The sequence below is a fragment of the Canis aureus genome, chromosome 17 (assembly GCF_053574225.1).
Source record: "Canis aureus isolate CA01 chromosome 17, VMU_Caureus_v.1.0, whole genome shotgun sequence".
NCBI classification, from domain to species: domain Eukaryota; kingdom Metazoa; phylum Chordata; class Mammalia; order Carnivora; family Canidae; genus Canis; species Canis aureus.
In genome coordinates this window covers 32,831,551-32,845,939 of record NC_135627.1, presented here as the reverse complement: position 1 = coordinate 32,845,939, position 14,389 = coordinate 32,831,551, and the positions used below count along the sequence as shown (strand labels likewise).

The 14,389-nt window shown below is 35.4% G+C and overlaps 1 long non-coding RNA gene across 4 annotated transcripts in view; it reads right to left on the bottom strand.

The window, feature by feature from the left end:
• Nucleotides 1-13,062, bottom strand: part of LOC144287902 (uncharacterized) — a 106,812-nt gene extending 93,750 nt beyond the window's left edge. For all 4 annotated transcript variants that reach the window (XR_013355724.1, XR_013355725.1, XR_013355726.1 and 1 more), the window contains exon 1: nucleotides 12,952-13,062. This is a non-coding gene — a long non-coding RNA (uncharacterized LOC144287902). The remainder of the gene's footprint in view (nucleotides 1-12,951) is intronic.
• Nucleotides 13,063-14,389: the final 1,327 nt, after the last annotated feature.

Sequence of the window (14,389 nt, the reverse complement as noted above, 5' to 3'; positions counted from 1 at the left end):
TGAATAAATAAATAAATCTTTAAAAAAATATATTAAAAATTTTTTTTAAAAATTGCTAAAGTTAGGAAGACTATATATTGGGATAGCCACTTGGGCAAAGACTTTGATATCATCTAACAATGCTGACCATGTGTATTTACTCTGATCCAATAATTCCCCTCCCAGGCATATAACAAATAGAAATGTGGGGAGTAGGAAGATGGCAGGATAAGGGGTGTATGCAGATGTCTAGAGTAAGACTACCCTTAATAGCCAAATTCTAGAAATTACCCAAGTGTATCACAGTATAGAATGGATAAAGTATGATAAATTCATCCAATTGAATACTATGCATCAGTGAGATAGAACTACGACTACACTTCATAATATAATGTTAAGAAAAAAATCCAGGCATAAAACACTATGTATTGTGTAACTCCAATCATATAACACTGAAAACCAGGCAAAACTAATCTAGGAAATTATAAATCAGGGTAAGAGATACCAGTTGGGAGGAGACTGGACCTCGGGACATGACAGAGACATGGGGAAAGCTTCTGTTGTACAGGTCCTAGCCTATTTATTAATTTAGATTCTGGCTAGTTTGATCTATTCATTTTGTAATAATTAACTGAGCTGGGCTCTTATCATCTCTGTAGTTTTATCAATATAAGTTATGCTTCATTAACCAAGGTTATCTTTTTAATTATCTTTTCTCCCTTCCCCCTGCCCCAACCATGGATAAGCAGCCCTCCAGGATGGCCAATAAAAGATGAGATTTTTCTGAGTATCACTTTTGACATATATCGCTGAGATTTTATTGGCATGCATTAGTCATGTACTGAGTTCAGTTATTTTCAAGGAGCACTTTGTGACAGCTTTAGATAGTCATTCTCTTATGCTATTGTAAAAATCACACTCAAGAGCTGCAACACTTTTACACCTTGAGAGTAGCATCTTAAGGTTTATTTCCCTCATTTCATAGTAAGTTTCTCAATTTTGTGGTTCTAGCAACATATTTCTCCAATTTTATTAACAACATATTTATGTCCATAGATTTTGAGCCTGATGAAAGCACAAATTGCTGGTGGGCATATGAAACATTCAGTAAGAGCCACCTGAGGTTGAGTTCTGGGATTTCCCTCTTACTGCTGATGGATGGTGGTAAAATGTATCTCATGTCAGTGTGCTTGGTATCTTGAAGTAGTCTATAGAAAGGTTATCTAAGCCAGATGTTAGCCAAGTCCCTCTGTGGGTCTCCTTAGGGTTTGTTTGGGTCTTCATGTTCTGTTCACTGAGGTTCTATATTCAGGAAGGACTTTTTTTTTTAAGTTTTATAATATTATTATTGATATTATCATCAGTATGAATATTATGGCAAAGATCTAAACAGCTCTTATCTTGTGCCCCAGCCTGCTTCTGGCAGGTCCTATTTTTTATTTTTTTATTGGTGTTCAATTTGCTAACATATAGAATAACACACAGTGCTCATCCCATTAAGTGTCCCCCTCAGTGCCCATCACTTAGTCACCCCCACCCCCCGCCCACCTTCCCTTTCTACCACCCCTTGTTCGTTTCCTAGAGTTAGGAGTCTCTCATGTTCTGTCTCCCTTTCTGATATTTCCCACTCAGTTTTTCTCCTTTCCCCTTTATTCCCTTTCACTATTTTTTATATTCTCCAAATGAATGAGACCATATAATGTTTGTCCTTCTCTGATTGACTTATTTCACGCAGCCTAATACCCTCCAGTTCCATCCACGTTGAAGCAAATGGTGGGTATTTGTCATTTCTAATGGCTGAGTAATATTCCATTGTATACATAGACCACATCTTCTTTATCCATTCATCTTTTGATGGACACCGAGGCTCCGTCCACAGTTTGGCTATTGTGGACATTGCTGCTATAAACATTGGGGTGCAGGTGTCCTGGCGTTTCATTGCATCTGTATCTTTGGGGTAAATCCCCAACAGTGCAATTGCTGGGTCATAGGGCAGGTCTATTTTTCACTCTTTGAGGAACCTCCACACAGTTTTCCAGAGTGGCTGCACCAGTTCACATTCCCACCAACAGTGTAAGAGGGTTCCCTTTTCTCCGCATCCTCTCCAACATTTGCTGTTTCCTGCCTTGTTAATTTTCCCCATTCTCACTGGTGTGAGGTGGTATCTCATTGTGGTTTTGATTTGTATTTCCCTGATGGCAAGTGATGCAGAGCATTTTCTCATGTGCATGTTGGCCATGTCTAGGTCTTCCTCTGTTAGATTTCTGTTCATGTCTTTTGCCCATTTCATGATTGAATTGTTTGTTTCTTTGGTGTTGAGCTTAATAAGTTCCTTATAGATCTTGGATACTAGTCCTTTATCTGATACGTCATTCGCAATTATTTTTTCCCATTCTGTAGCTTGTCTTTTAGTTTTGTTGACTGTTTCTTTAGCTGTGCAAAAGCTTCTTATCTTGATGAAGTCCCAATAGTTCATTTTTGCTTTTGTTTCTCTTGCCTTCGTGGATGTATCTTGCAAGAAGTTACTGTGGCCAAATTCAAAAAGGCTGTTGCCTGTGTTCTCCTCTAGGATTTTGATGGAATCTTGTCTCACATTAAGATCTTTCATCCATTTTGAGTTTATTTTTGTGTCTGGTGTAAGAGAATGGTCTAGTTTCATTCTTCTGCACGTGGCTGTCCAATTTTCCCAGCACCATTTATTGAAGAGACTGTCTTTTTTCCAGTGGATAGTCTTTCCTCCTTTGTTGAATATTAGTTGACCATAAAGTTGAGGGTCCATTTCTGGATTCTCTATACTCAGGAAGGACTCTTGATCTCCCTTAGGTCTCAGCTTCCAGACCTGTTCACATTTCTCTGTCATAGGTAGGATTTTAAGATGGCTCCATGACCTTTGTTCCCTGGTGTTATTCCCATGATTCTGTTACATTAAATGGTAAAAGTAATGTTGCAGAGGTAATTAAGGTTACTAGTCAGTTGACTTTGAGATAATCAAAAGAGTCACTACTGGATTGGCTTTAACCTAATTACTTTAAGACAGTTTTTCTCCTGAAGATAGCTGAAGGAGAGAGATTCTAAGCACAAGAAGGATCCAATATACTGTGGTTGACTTTGGAGATGAAGGGTGACCTCTAGTTGCTGAAATTAACATCCAGCTGACAGCCTGCAAGGAAAGAGGGCTTAGGTCTTTTGAATTAGATGCTGCCAGCACTCTGGCATGTTGGAAGCAGATTCTTCCCCAAAGCTTTCAGGCAAGAACCCAGCCCAGTGGACAACTTGATTTTGACTCTTTCCTAAAGAGAGAACTCCATCAAACCTGCCCAGACTTCTAACTTTGGGAACCATGAGTTAATAAATGGGTGTTTGTTATCGAAGTTGATTTTCTGAAATAGAAGGGTAAGCTAATGAAAGGGCGCTGTTTTAAGCAGCTAAGTTTGTGGTGATTTGTTATGCAGCAATAGAAAATAAATGCACCCTCCCAGATGTGCAATTTATCACATTTTTCTTTTAATTTCACAATACAACTAACAAATGTGCACACAAGGCATTTGTGCTTTTTACAGACTTTTAATGAAGATTTAAAAGGTAATTACTAGAGACATATTGCCGATTCTTGTACCAGTTAATCAAAAATTTGAAGTTAAGATTCTCTATTCTTTCAAAGCCACTTGACCATTTATGCCAAATCAGGAATCATCTTAAGTTCAGAATTTATTTTTTCTAATTATTTCTTGGAACTATATTAATCAGCTCAAAATAGGTATCATTATTGTGCACTCACTAAGTGGCACCATTCTTACTAGAAGCTTAGTTTTACATACATGATCTGATTTAACATTTATGATAACCATGTAAAATAATGATTATTATGTTTAATGTAAATATGAGAAACATGAGATCCAAAAAGTTTATCAATTTTGTTCAAGGTCGCATAGTTAACAAAACCTGGAAGCAGGATTAGAAACCAATCACTCCAATATTGAATATTCTTTTTTTTTTTTTAATTCTTTTTTTTTTTTTTTTTATTTATGATAGTCACAGAGAGAGAGAGAGAGAGAGAGAGAGAGGCAGAGACACAGGCAGAGGGAGAAGCAGGCTCCATGCACCGGGAGCCTGACGTGGGATTCGATCCCGGGTCTCCAGGATCGCGCCCTGGGCCAAAGGCAGGCACCAAACCACTGCGCCACCCAGGGATCCCAATATTGAATATTCTTAACTGTCATACTGTGTCATCTCTTATGTATTCATCAGTAATAATAAATACCCTATGAGTGTCATGATATCTTCTCTCCCAACTCTTTAAGATAAAATTCCAGTTGGTAGAATTATCTTGAGTGTTGTGGTCAATATGAATAAAGTTAATCTAAAAGCCCTTTGAAACACCTTATATCTATATAGTTAAAATAAGGGCTAAAAATGAATTAAAAATTAAAAAATAAGGGCTACAAAGAGAATTTATTGCTTGATGCTCCTGTGCTAGGCACTGAAGATACAATGTAAACAGATTTTAGCCCACAAAAGACAAAATCTGGAGGGTGGAGGATTGAGTGACAACTAAATGTAATTAATTTAATTTTAATTTAAAACAATTTAATTGTGGAATTACATAAAATAATTTGATCACAATGCAGACTCCCACTGCCTCTGGTTCTGAATCTCACCCTGCTTCCCCACCTTCACATATTGATAATAAAAACCTTTATATCTGAGTTAAGCAAAAGCATTTCTCTGCTAATATAAAGGCGGCAACTTTTAAATAAAGGTCCTACAAATACCCTCAGAGATTCTGACCCATTAAACTGTTCCTTCAGGAGAAATAGACTCTCCCTTGTCACCTTAATGGTATAGATACCTTAAGATGTCTTCATGAAATGAGCTTTATTTGAGTCAGAGGCCCTGATGCAGTAAAAAAAAAAAAAAAAAAAATGGATTTGGAAATAAACCCTTTGGATTTGTTTGGGGGTAAGGGAGTCAAAGATGCAGAGTTAGGGAAAGGAGGAGTGTCTGGAGAGATGTACTCTACAGAGGAGTGTCATTTTAAGAGATGCACTGCCCTTCCACAATCTCCCAATCACGATATTAACTTGCAAGAACACTCATCCAAGTTTATCTTCTGAAATAAGGAACAGTCCTTACCTTGAGGTTACTAATGGACTTAATGTTTAGGGATGAAAGGTTTTACATTTCACAATTTACAATTAAATACATTATAGTCTTGCCTTTTGAATGCAAAATATGGAAGAATTTAAAGTGAATCTACTATAAAATATAAGATTTATAATTAGCAGAAAAAGTCTCCTTCTGGTCTATTATTTAAGCAAGAATATTAGAATCATTATAAAGCCTGAAGGAAACTCCAAGTAGAAGATGGTGATTTTATCTAGAAACTAGCACTATTATTGACTTTCTTCTCTGGCTAATACAAAATATCAGTTAGAGTTCTGATCTCAGTAGTACATTTCTATAGTACTGGGGAAAAAAGCAAATTATAGAATACACTCATCTGTAGCAATTATTTTCTATTTAGTACAACCTGGCAGTAAATGTCTTGCTGACTTAAGTTACTGATGAATACTAAAGTATATGTTTGGGCCAGAATTTAAGTATTGACAGAAGACCTAAAAATACCCCAAACAGCCACATTACATACTTGTTTTTGGCCATTCATTATTGGGTTCCTAATAAAAATTCTAGATGTCTATCATCTGGATCCAAATATCAACTGTCTTCAAGTTCCCCTAAATTTAGGATGAGTGACATGAAGTGTTTTAACATTCAACTGAACTCCGGAAAGGTTGCTGTAACACTTGCTGAATGACTACATTCATTTGCCTGAAGAACATTTTATGCTCTAGAGAGAGTATATATTCCACCAAATGGTACATTTTCAGATAAAAAATGTCCTTCATTTTAAAATGAGCAATTTCTTACAGGAAGCAGTTTGTTATTGTTTCTGCACTAGAACACATTATTTATTGACCTCCACGTAATCTGTAACAACTACACTTTTAAAAAGACTTGAATCTTATATAAACTCTTATTCCCTCTAAATTCCAACTTAGACAGTTTTTCCCTTGCCTACAAGGTGAATTTCTTCATGGAAAATGATAGTTAAAGGTTGAATTCCTTTAACGCTCAAGCATAATTACCATTAGTTTCAATGGAGAAAAATGTTTAGTATCTAAAACCTTAAAAAAACCATTGTTGCTAATTCAACACCAGTTCTCATTCAGACAGAAACAACTACTTCAGTGGTTAACGTGAGTTATTATAATATAATTTAATAAGATAGTCTCTCTTTGTTAATGAGATTTAACTAATTTAATTAAATTAATTTAACTTGATGTAGCTGCTTACCTGCTCAAGTTAGTCCTTCAGAGGCTACCATGTAACTTACACAAAATCTATACTTATAAACAAAGCATATATATTATGCTCTGCATTTCTATAGTAACTTATATTGTAACACTACCTAAATGGAACAGTAAAGACAAAATAAACCAATAAACAGTAGAAATGGTGTCAGACCCAATGAACACTACTGGCACCAAGGAGGTGTGAAATAAGAATTCATTGTGGCTATAAATTCAAGCACTAGAACATTGAGAACTTAAACTTGCTCCAGTTCCACATGTGTGGAGACAATCATGCTCTATTTTTGAGCTATTCATCTGTGTATGAGGTAAGCAAAATCCTAAAGACTTTTCACCCAAATTCGCACAGCCATCTGATACTCAGCCAGGGCATATTTATTGTTTTTTAAGTTATATTTTAGTTATTTTGAGTATTAACCTCCCTAGTTTTTCAGTTTAAGAAATCAGTTCAGTGTTTCTCATTCTACCTTAAAGTCCTCTAAAATATACCTATAAATAATATAATTTAAAGAAAAAAATTCTTACTACTTTATGAGGACTTATTAGCCATTTGTGTTGGTTTTTATAAATTATTATCTCCACATATAATTTTTGGGGAAAGTATTGAGAAAATATCAGGCTGTATATGCATAAATTTTAATTCAAAATAATGTTCATATCTCCTTTTCTTTTTCTAGTTATTGTGGGGTATCCTGATCAGACGGGGGGCCACCAAATGTGGAGTGCTCAGATCAAGCAGAGTCTGGCAGCATAAGTGATGAAAGAACCTGTTGGTTCTGGGTCAACACTAAATTCTTCTCATATACTTTCAGAGACTTTACTGTGACCCACAGTAAGAAATACATTTTACGTCATGACCCAACATACATACTCAAATATGTATGTTTTAAATATATATATAAAGGAAGCAAAAATTTAACAAAACCATATTTACCTTTACTAAGTGTGATATATTGTTATTTTCTCTCATTTTGTTTTTTAAAAAAAGCAATGCAAAAAAAAAAAAAAAAAAAAAAAAAACCAAGACAGAACAAAAGAGAAGTTTACTGAATACATTGCAAGGGAGTAGTGAGCAGGACAGCAAAGGAGAGACTTTCTGTGATAAGGTGGTGGTGAGGGGCCACATTATAGAGTAGAGTGAGGGAGTATGGGGATGTATAGAATTTTCCATTTTTTGGTAATCTTTGTAACTGTGCTTGCTTGTAATTGGTTACTTAGGGCCTATGGTTATTTCAAGGTGGGTCATTTAATGAACCTGTTTGCATTCACCTAGTGGTTACTGATGCATTTCCCATCGCACAAGACTGTTGCCTAAAAGAGGCCTCTACAGTTACTATACTGTTTCCAACAAGTATGAAAGGCAAACTTAAAAAATTTTTTGTACATTTGTGATATCCATCTTCCTTTCCATCTGTACTCTACTCTGATATGACGTTTGCTCCCATTGCACCATCAAAAATTCTTTTGTTAGGGCACCTGGTGGCTCAGTTAGTTAAGTGTCTGCCTTGGGCTCAGGTCATGATCCCAGAGTCCTGGGATAGAGCCCCACCTTGGGCTCTCTGCTCAGCAGGGAGCCTGCTTCTCCCTCTCCCTCTGCCTGCCCCTCCCCCTGCTTGTGCTCTCTGTCGAATAAATAAAATCTTAAAAAAATCTCATGCTAATATGACTAATGACTATGTCACTCTTCCCTCTCAATTTGCTCTACTTGTATCAGTTTCCCTCCATTTGAGCCTTTCCTCCTTTTTAAAATCCTTATATCTTTTGCTTCCAGAAAACTATACTCTTCTGATTATCTTGTTACCATGCTTGTCTGCTCCTTAATGGTCATCTTATCTGGAATTTCTTTTTTTTTTTTTTTTACCAAAATTACAGGTACATAGTTTAGACTTTTCTCATGAAGACTCAAGTTGACCCTTAAGATCTAATGGAATTTGCCTGTCTAGGTTTTGGACTTGCTTGGGACCCCTTCTTTATTAATATATCTAGATCTATTTAGAGCTGTCTTTTGTTCTGTTTCTCTGAAGAATCCCAACACAGATTTTGGTACTAAGAAGTGGGGTGCTTCTATAACAAATATCTAAACATGTGGAAGCAACATTGATAATAAGTAGTGGGTAGAGACTGGAAGAGTTTTTAAGTGCCCGCTAGAAATATGGATGCTAAGTGTGATTCTAGTGAGATCTCAGACATGAGGAACATGTTATTAGAAACTGGAAGCAAGGCAATCCTTGTTATAAACTGGCAAAGAATTTGGCTTAACTGTATCCTGGTGTTTTGTGGAAGGCAGAACTATCAGCTATGAAATCGTATATTCAGCTGAAGAGATTTCTAACCAAAGTGTTGAAGGAGCATCTTGGTTCCTTCTTGACTGCTTATAATAAAAAGTAAAAGGAGAGACAGAAATTGACGAAGAAAATGTTGAGCAAAAAGTAACCAGAATTTGAAGATTGGAAAATTCTTAGCTTATCCACATTACAAAAAATTGCAAAGTTTGTTTTGAAGCATGTGGCTAAGGATATGGATGAATCACCATTTGATAAAGAGATCATAGGTGTGACTCATGGACTTAATCAGCTATTTCAGTAGAAGTCAGGAATAGAGATGGGATTATGCCAGCAAATACACCACCAGTGTGAACTAAAAGGAACAAAGAAAGTGGGATGGAATGAAAGAAGGTTTGGATATCTTGGAATCTTCAGGACTGGACCATAATGCTACTCAGTCAGCAGCATACAATGTTTTATTCATTAAGAAAAGGGAAGAATGACCCTGATGGCAATCATTAGAACTGCCACTCCCACCACAGGCTCAGGGGGCAAGGATGTTTTCTCCTTTGTTTTAGAGAGTAAGGCCATCCCTCAGAGTTGTGAGGGTGATGTTGCCACCCCTTTGGGTTTGGAGTGTCAAATCAAAGGATTATTCTTGAGACTTGGGATCTACTGAAATTTGCCTTTCTAGGTTTTGGATTTGTTTGGGACCTGTCAACCCTTCCTTTTGATTCCTCCCTTTGGGAATGGGAATGTATATCCTATGCCTGCCCTATCACTATATTTTGAAGCACATAACTTGTCTGATCACAGGTTCACATCTGGAGAGGAATTTTGCCTCAGACTGAATCATACCTTGAGTCTCATCTACATCTAATTTGGATGATATTTAGATGAGGCTCAGGACTTTAGATATGATGATGAAATGATCATACTTTTGGGGCTGTCGAGATGGAATGAGTATTATCTTGCATGTGACAAGAACATGAATTGTGGAGGAGAGGGTTGGAATCTATAGACTGAATTGTGTCATCCCCAAATGCCTACATTAAAGCTCTAAATCTCAGTGTGACTAGGTCTGGAGGTAAGATCTTTAGGAGGTAATTAAGATTAAATGAGGTCTTGAGAATGGGGCCCTAATCTGACAGGACTGTGACCCTATAAGAAGAGATCTCTCTCACTGCCTTGAGAGGACACAGTGAGAAGGCTGTCTGTAAGCTAGAAGAGAATTCTCACCAGAACCCAGTCATTCTGGTAACCAACATGATCTCAGACTTCTAGGCTGTAAAACTTTAAGACAATAAATTTCTGTTGTTTAAGCCACCCAGACTATGGTATATTGTTACAGCAGTCTGAATAACACATATAGGAAATAGAAGCTGAACAGTACAGTCAGTGCTTACATAGAGGAATCTGAAAGCTGCTGCTACAGTTGTTTTGTCCTTTTTTGGTTATAAATAATACATCAACAGTTACTATTTTTTATTGTTTTATAATGCTTTTTTAAATTTTGCAGTAAATCCTTTCGCAGCAATGAGCTAAAAAATGAGAGGGCACGTTTAATGAAAAATTAAATACTGAATTTCCATTTCTCAAGATAGTTGATTACGGATGTGTAACTTGCAAAAATTATTTGTTGACATTTACTTTTCACTATGATGGATGATACAGAAGCATCTACAGAAGGTGTGTTTACATATCAATCCATGAACCATATCTTTTCATCTAAATCAATTGCTTGTTATTCTAAATTAATGTTTATTTTGATTCTAAGTTTTCTTTAACACCTTTGAAACCTGAAGTGACTGTGGTTAATGTATTGGCTTTATGATCAAAAGACAGTTACAGATAGTTAAATGGCACCAGGATAACATTAGGGTCATTAAATGCTTCAGGTACAAAATAAGTGAATTCCAATAATAGGGTTTCTGTTTTGTTTTGTTTTTCATGCAGTTCATAAAATCAAAGAAAAGCTTTTGGAAGTTTATTCAACTAAAAGTGAAACATCTGATATTACTGTGAATGTTATTGTAAACTTGATTAAGTTCAAAATGGAACAAAAAATTACTTTTGTGGTGATAATATGAACAAGATGCATGTGTGGTGGAGCACAGCATTTTGGTAAAAGCAATATTCTTACTAAATTAAGGAACTTATGGGGCAGAAATTTTCCTTTATCTACTGTGGTATACATATAAGTAATAATTACATTCAAACAAATCGCAATGTCTACTAATCAAAATAGAACCTGTAGATGTCACATTTTACAATATTGTTATATATATGCACAGATAAACTAACTGAACTATAAAATTGCTGTGATGAAGCAGATGTTGAATTAATTAGAAAAAGCTTCAGCAGAGCTATGCTGCTTAGCATCATCGGATTTTAGAAATGTTTTAACCTCTGAAGGACTACTTTGAAGCCAGCCTAAGTGTCCTACATTGACAATAAACCTTTTTATAAATTAACTGATCCTCCTAAATTTTGGTTGCATATTTTAAAAATCAGTTGAATATCTCTAAAGCTGTTTAACCAATGGTATGTCAAAAAGATTGTTTTTCAAACTTTTAAAAATTGCAATTATTACAACTAAATCTTACAACCAAGAGATATTAACATTTATACTTATAAAAGCAAAAAAGGAAGTGGATTATACAGTGAGTTAGGAGGTATGAGACTTAACTTTTTTTCAGGTATAATATACATAAAGTTGTAAATTAATCATAAGGGTACATCTTGATATATTTTCATTGTCTAATGATTGTTTCATAGCCTGATTTTATATAAACTTATGTGTATATATGTATATCCATGTATTTACCCACCTGGTTAAGATACTGAATATTCTAACACTACATAAACTTTCATATCTCTGTGTAAAATTTCATTTTAAAAATGAACAGCTCAGCTTTGAAATATCTGAAGCAACTTTTGATTGAGCTAATTTTGCATTAATTTATATTCCATCTCAGGATGCAAAGGAATTGGGAATGCCTATGATTTTGAACATCTCAATTTGGATAAAAATTCAAGATTCACAAATTAAGCAAGCCTATTTGGTCTCATGAAAAATATAATCAACAAAGTTACTCAAAAGGAGGCAAAAAGATAGTACCTATAAAAATATTAGGGTTGAATCACTTGTACAACTTAATATAAAACAAATTAGAATTAAGAATATCTTTTACTAAGTAGAATTAGCTCTGAGTTTATCAGGTACTTCATCAATAACCAAGAGTGCTTTCTCTATTAAAAATATTATTATGCTCTATAGAGATGGGTCAGTAGGAGATATAAATAATTCCTAGTTTATCAGCAATGAAGTGCATTTTAAAGAAGACTGCTAGCAATTTTGTAAAAAGAATAGAACATAATAAAAATAGTTTTTGGAAAAATACTGTTGTGGTATTAGATACAGTTATATAGGAAATTGATTAAACTATATGAATATCCATTGAGTATTTAATCAGATGCTATTTTAATGCTTATATGATTAAAGATTTTAAATTTTGCTTTAATGTACAAAGTTATACGTGTTTAATTTTTTTTTAGAAAACATGCTCTAACTTTTTGTTAGGGATTAATGTCAAACACACGGAAAAGTTGGAAGAATAAAAAAATGTACAGAGGATAGCTATATATCCTCTGATTGCACTCACCTGCTGTTAACATTTTGTCTCATTGCTAACAATGCCTAGACTAGAAGAGCCCTAACTCTTCTCTCACCTTTGAGAGTAAGTTGCATATATTCTAACTTTTTGCCTTCTGTTCCTAAATACCTTGGTACTTATTTCCTAAAAGTAAAGATACTCTTTTATAATAAAACCACAGTACAGTTATCATTACCAGTAAATGTAATACCTCTATTTGGTCTTTATCTAATCCAACATCTATATAGTAATTTTGTCAGATCCAGATATTGCATTATTTATTGTACTAATTATCAATTTCTACATAATGAGTTATCCCAAAACTGAATGGCTTAATGCAATAAATATTTATTTTTAAAAGATTTTAATTGAGAGAAAGAACATGAGGGCCCCCCCACCCCCCCCTGCAGAGGCGGAGGCAGACTTCCCACTGAGCAGGGAGGGAGGGAGGGAGCCGGATGCAGAGCTTGATGATGACCTGAGCCAAAGGCAGAGGCTTAAACAACTGAGCCGCCCAGGCACCTCTGCAATAAGCCTTGATAATCTATAGTTTCTGAGGTCATGAATTTGAAACAGTTTAGCCTAGTCTCTCATGAGGTTCCAGTCAAGTTGTGATGGCACTATATTCCTCCTAAGCCTTTAAAGGAGCTGAAGGATTCACTTCCAAGGTGGCTTACTCACATAATTGGCAAATTGGTGCTGGTGGTTGGTGGGTCTTATTTCCTCTTCACACAAGCCTCTCCTGGGGCTACCTAAGTGGCCACTGCCTTCCTTGTGAGTGAACAATTCAAGAGAGCAAGGCACAAGTAAGAATGCCTTTTATGATGTCATGAATATCTCACACTGTCATTTCTGCTATATTCTATAATTACATAGAGCAACCCTGATTCATTGTAGATTAGGACTACACAAGGGTATGAATATCAGGAGGTGAGGCTTCTTGAGGGTCACCCTGAAGACTGGCTACCCAACTTGTCACTGATGTCTCTTTTTACCTCCTTTAATTAAAAATATTTCCTTTTTAAAAAGCTATTTCAGGGCACTTGGGTGACTCAGTGGTTGAGCATTTGCCTTTGGCTCAGGTCATGATCCTGGGATCCTAGAATCCAATCCCATATCAGGCTCCCCGCAGGGAGCCTGCTTCTCCCTCTGCTTATGTCTCTGCCTCTCTCTCTCTGTGTCTCTCATGAATAAATAAATAAAATCTTTAAAAAAACTGTCTCAAAAAAAAACTGTCTCAAAGAACTAATTTATATTTTATAATTCTTTTATAGTTGTTTAGCTCACCAGTATAATAAAGTAAGATGGAATCAGCCAAATAAATTGTTTAATTATGTTTATTGTCATGTTTTACCCTCAAATCTGTTCCAATTTGGACAATAACTTATTTTGGTCACCCTAGTCTCAGCTTAAAAGGTATTTTTTTCTAGAGTTTTTTTCTGAACCCACCCTAGAATCAATTATTTCCCCCCTTTAAGATCTCTCTTTATATTTTGAACTTTTCCTTAACACGATACTAATCCAACATTCTCTTTGTGTTACTTCCACAAAGGCAAGAACTATGTTTAAAATGAATAAATGGATAAAATACTACACTAATTATCAACATTGTTTTAGTGCTCGATCATTATATTTAATCATAACTATACTCTAGGGAAATGTAATCATATAAGGAAATATGAAAGTAAATTTAGCCAATTAAAATGCCAACTAAAACCCCTTTATTTATTCATTTATTCACTAGACAAATGTTTACCAAGCATCTCTACTATGTGCTAGCTACCTAGGCTGGGGATCCACTGCCTAGGTAAGGTTCTCTTATGAAGCTTCCATTCAGGAGTATGACTAAAAATTAAGCAAAATAAACTAATAAGTCAAAAAATAATTCCACATTGTGATGAGTGCTACATACAATAAAATATCTTGATAGGTAGTTACTAGGAGTAGTGGTAAGAAATGGCTACTTTAGACAGGAGTTTACAGTAAGTAACTCCTCTGAGGAAGTGGCATTTGAACTGAGATTGGAACAGCAAGGAGCCATCCATTCCAAGAATAGCAAGCTCTTTTTGCAGGATAGTGCTGTGAATGAAATACAGAATAATCTGTTTTAGAAATGTCT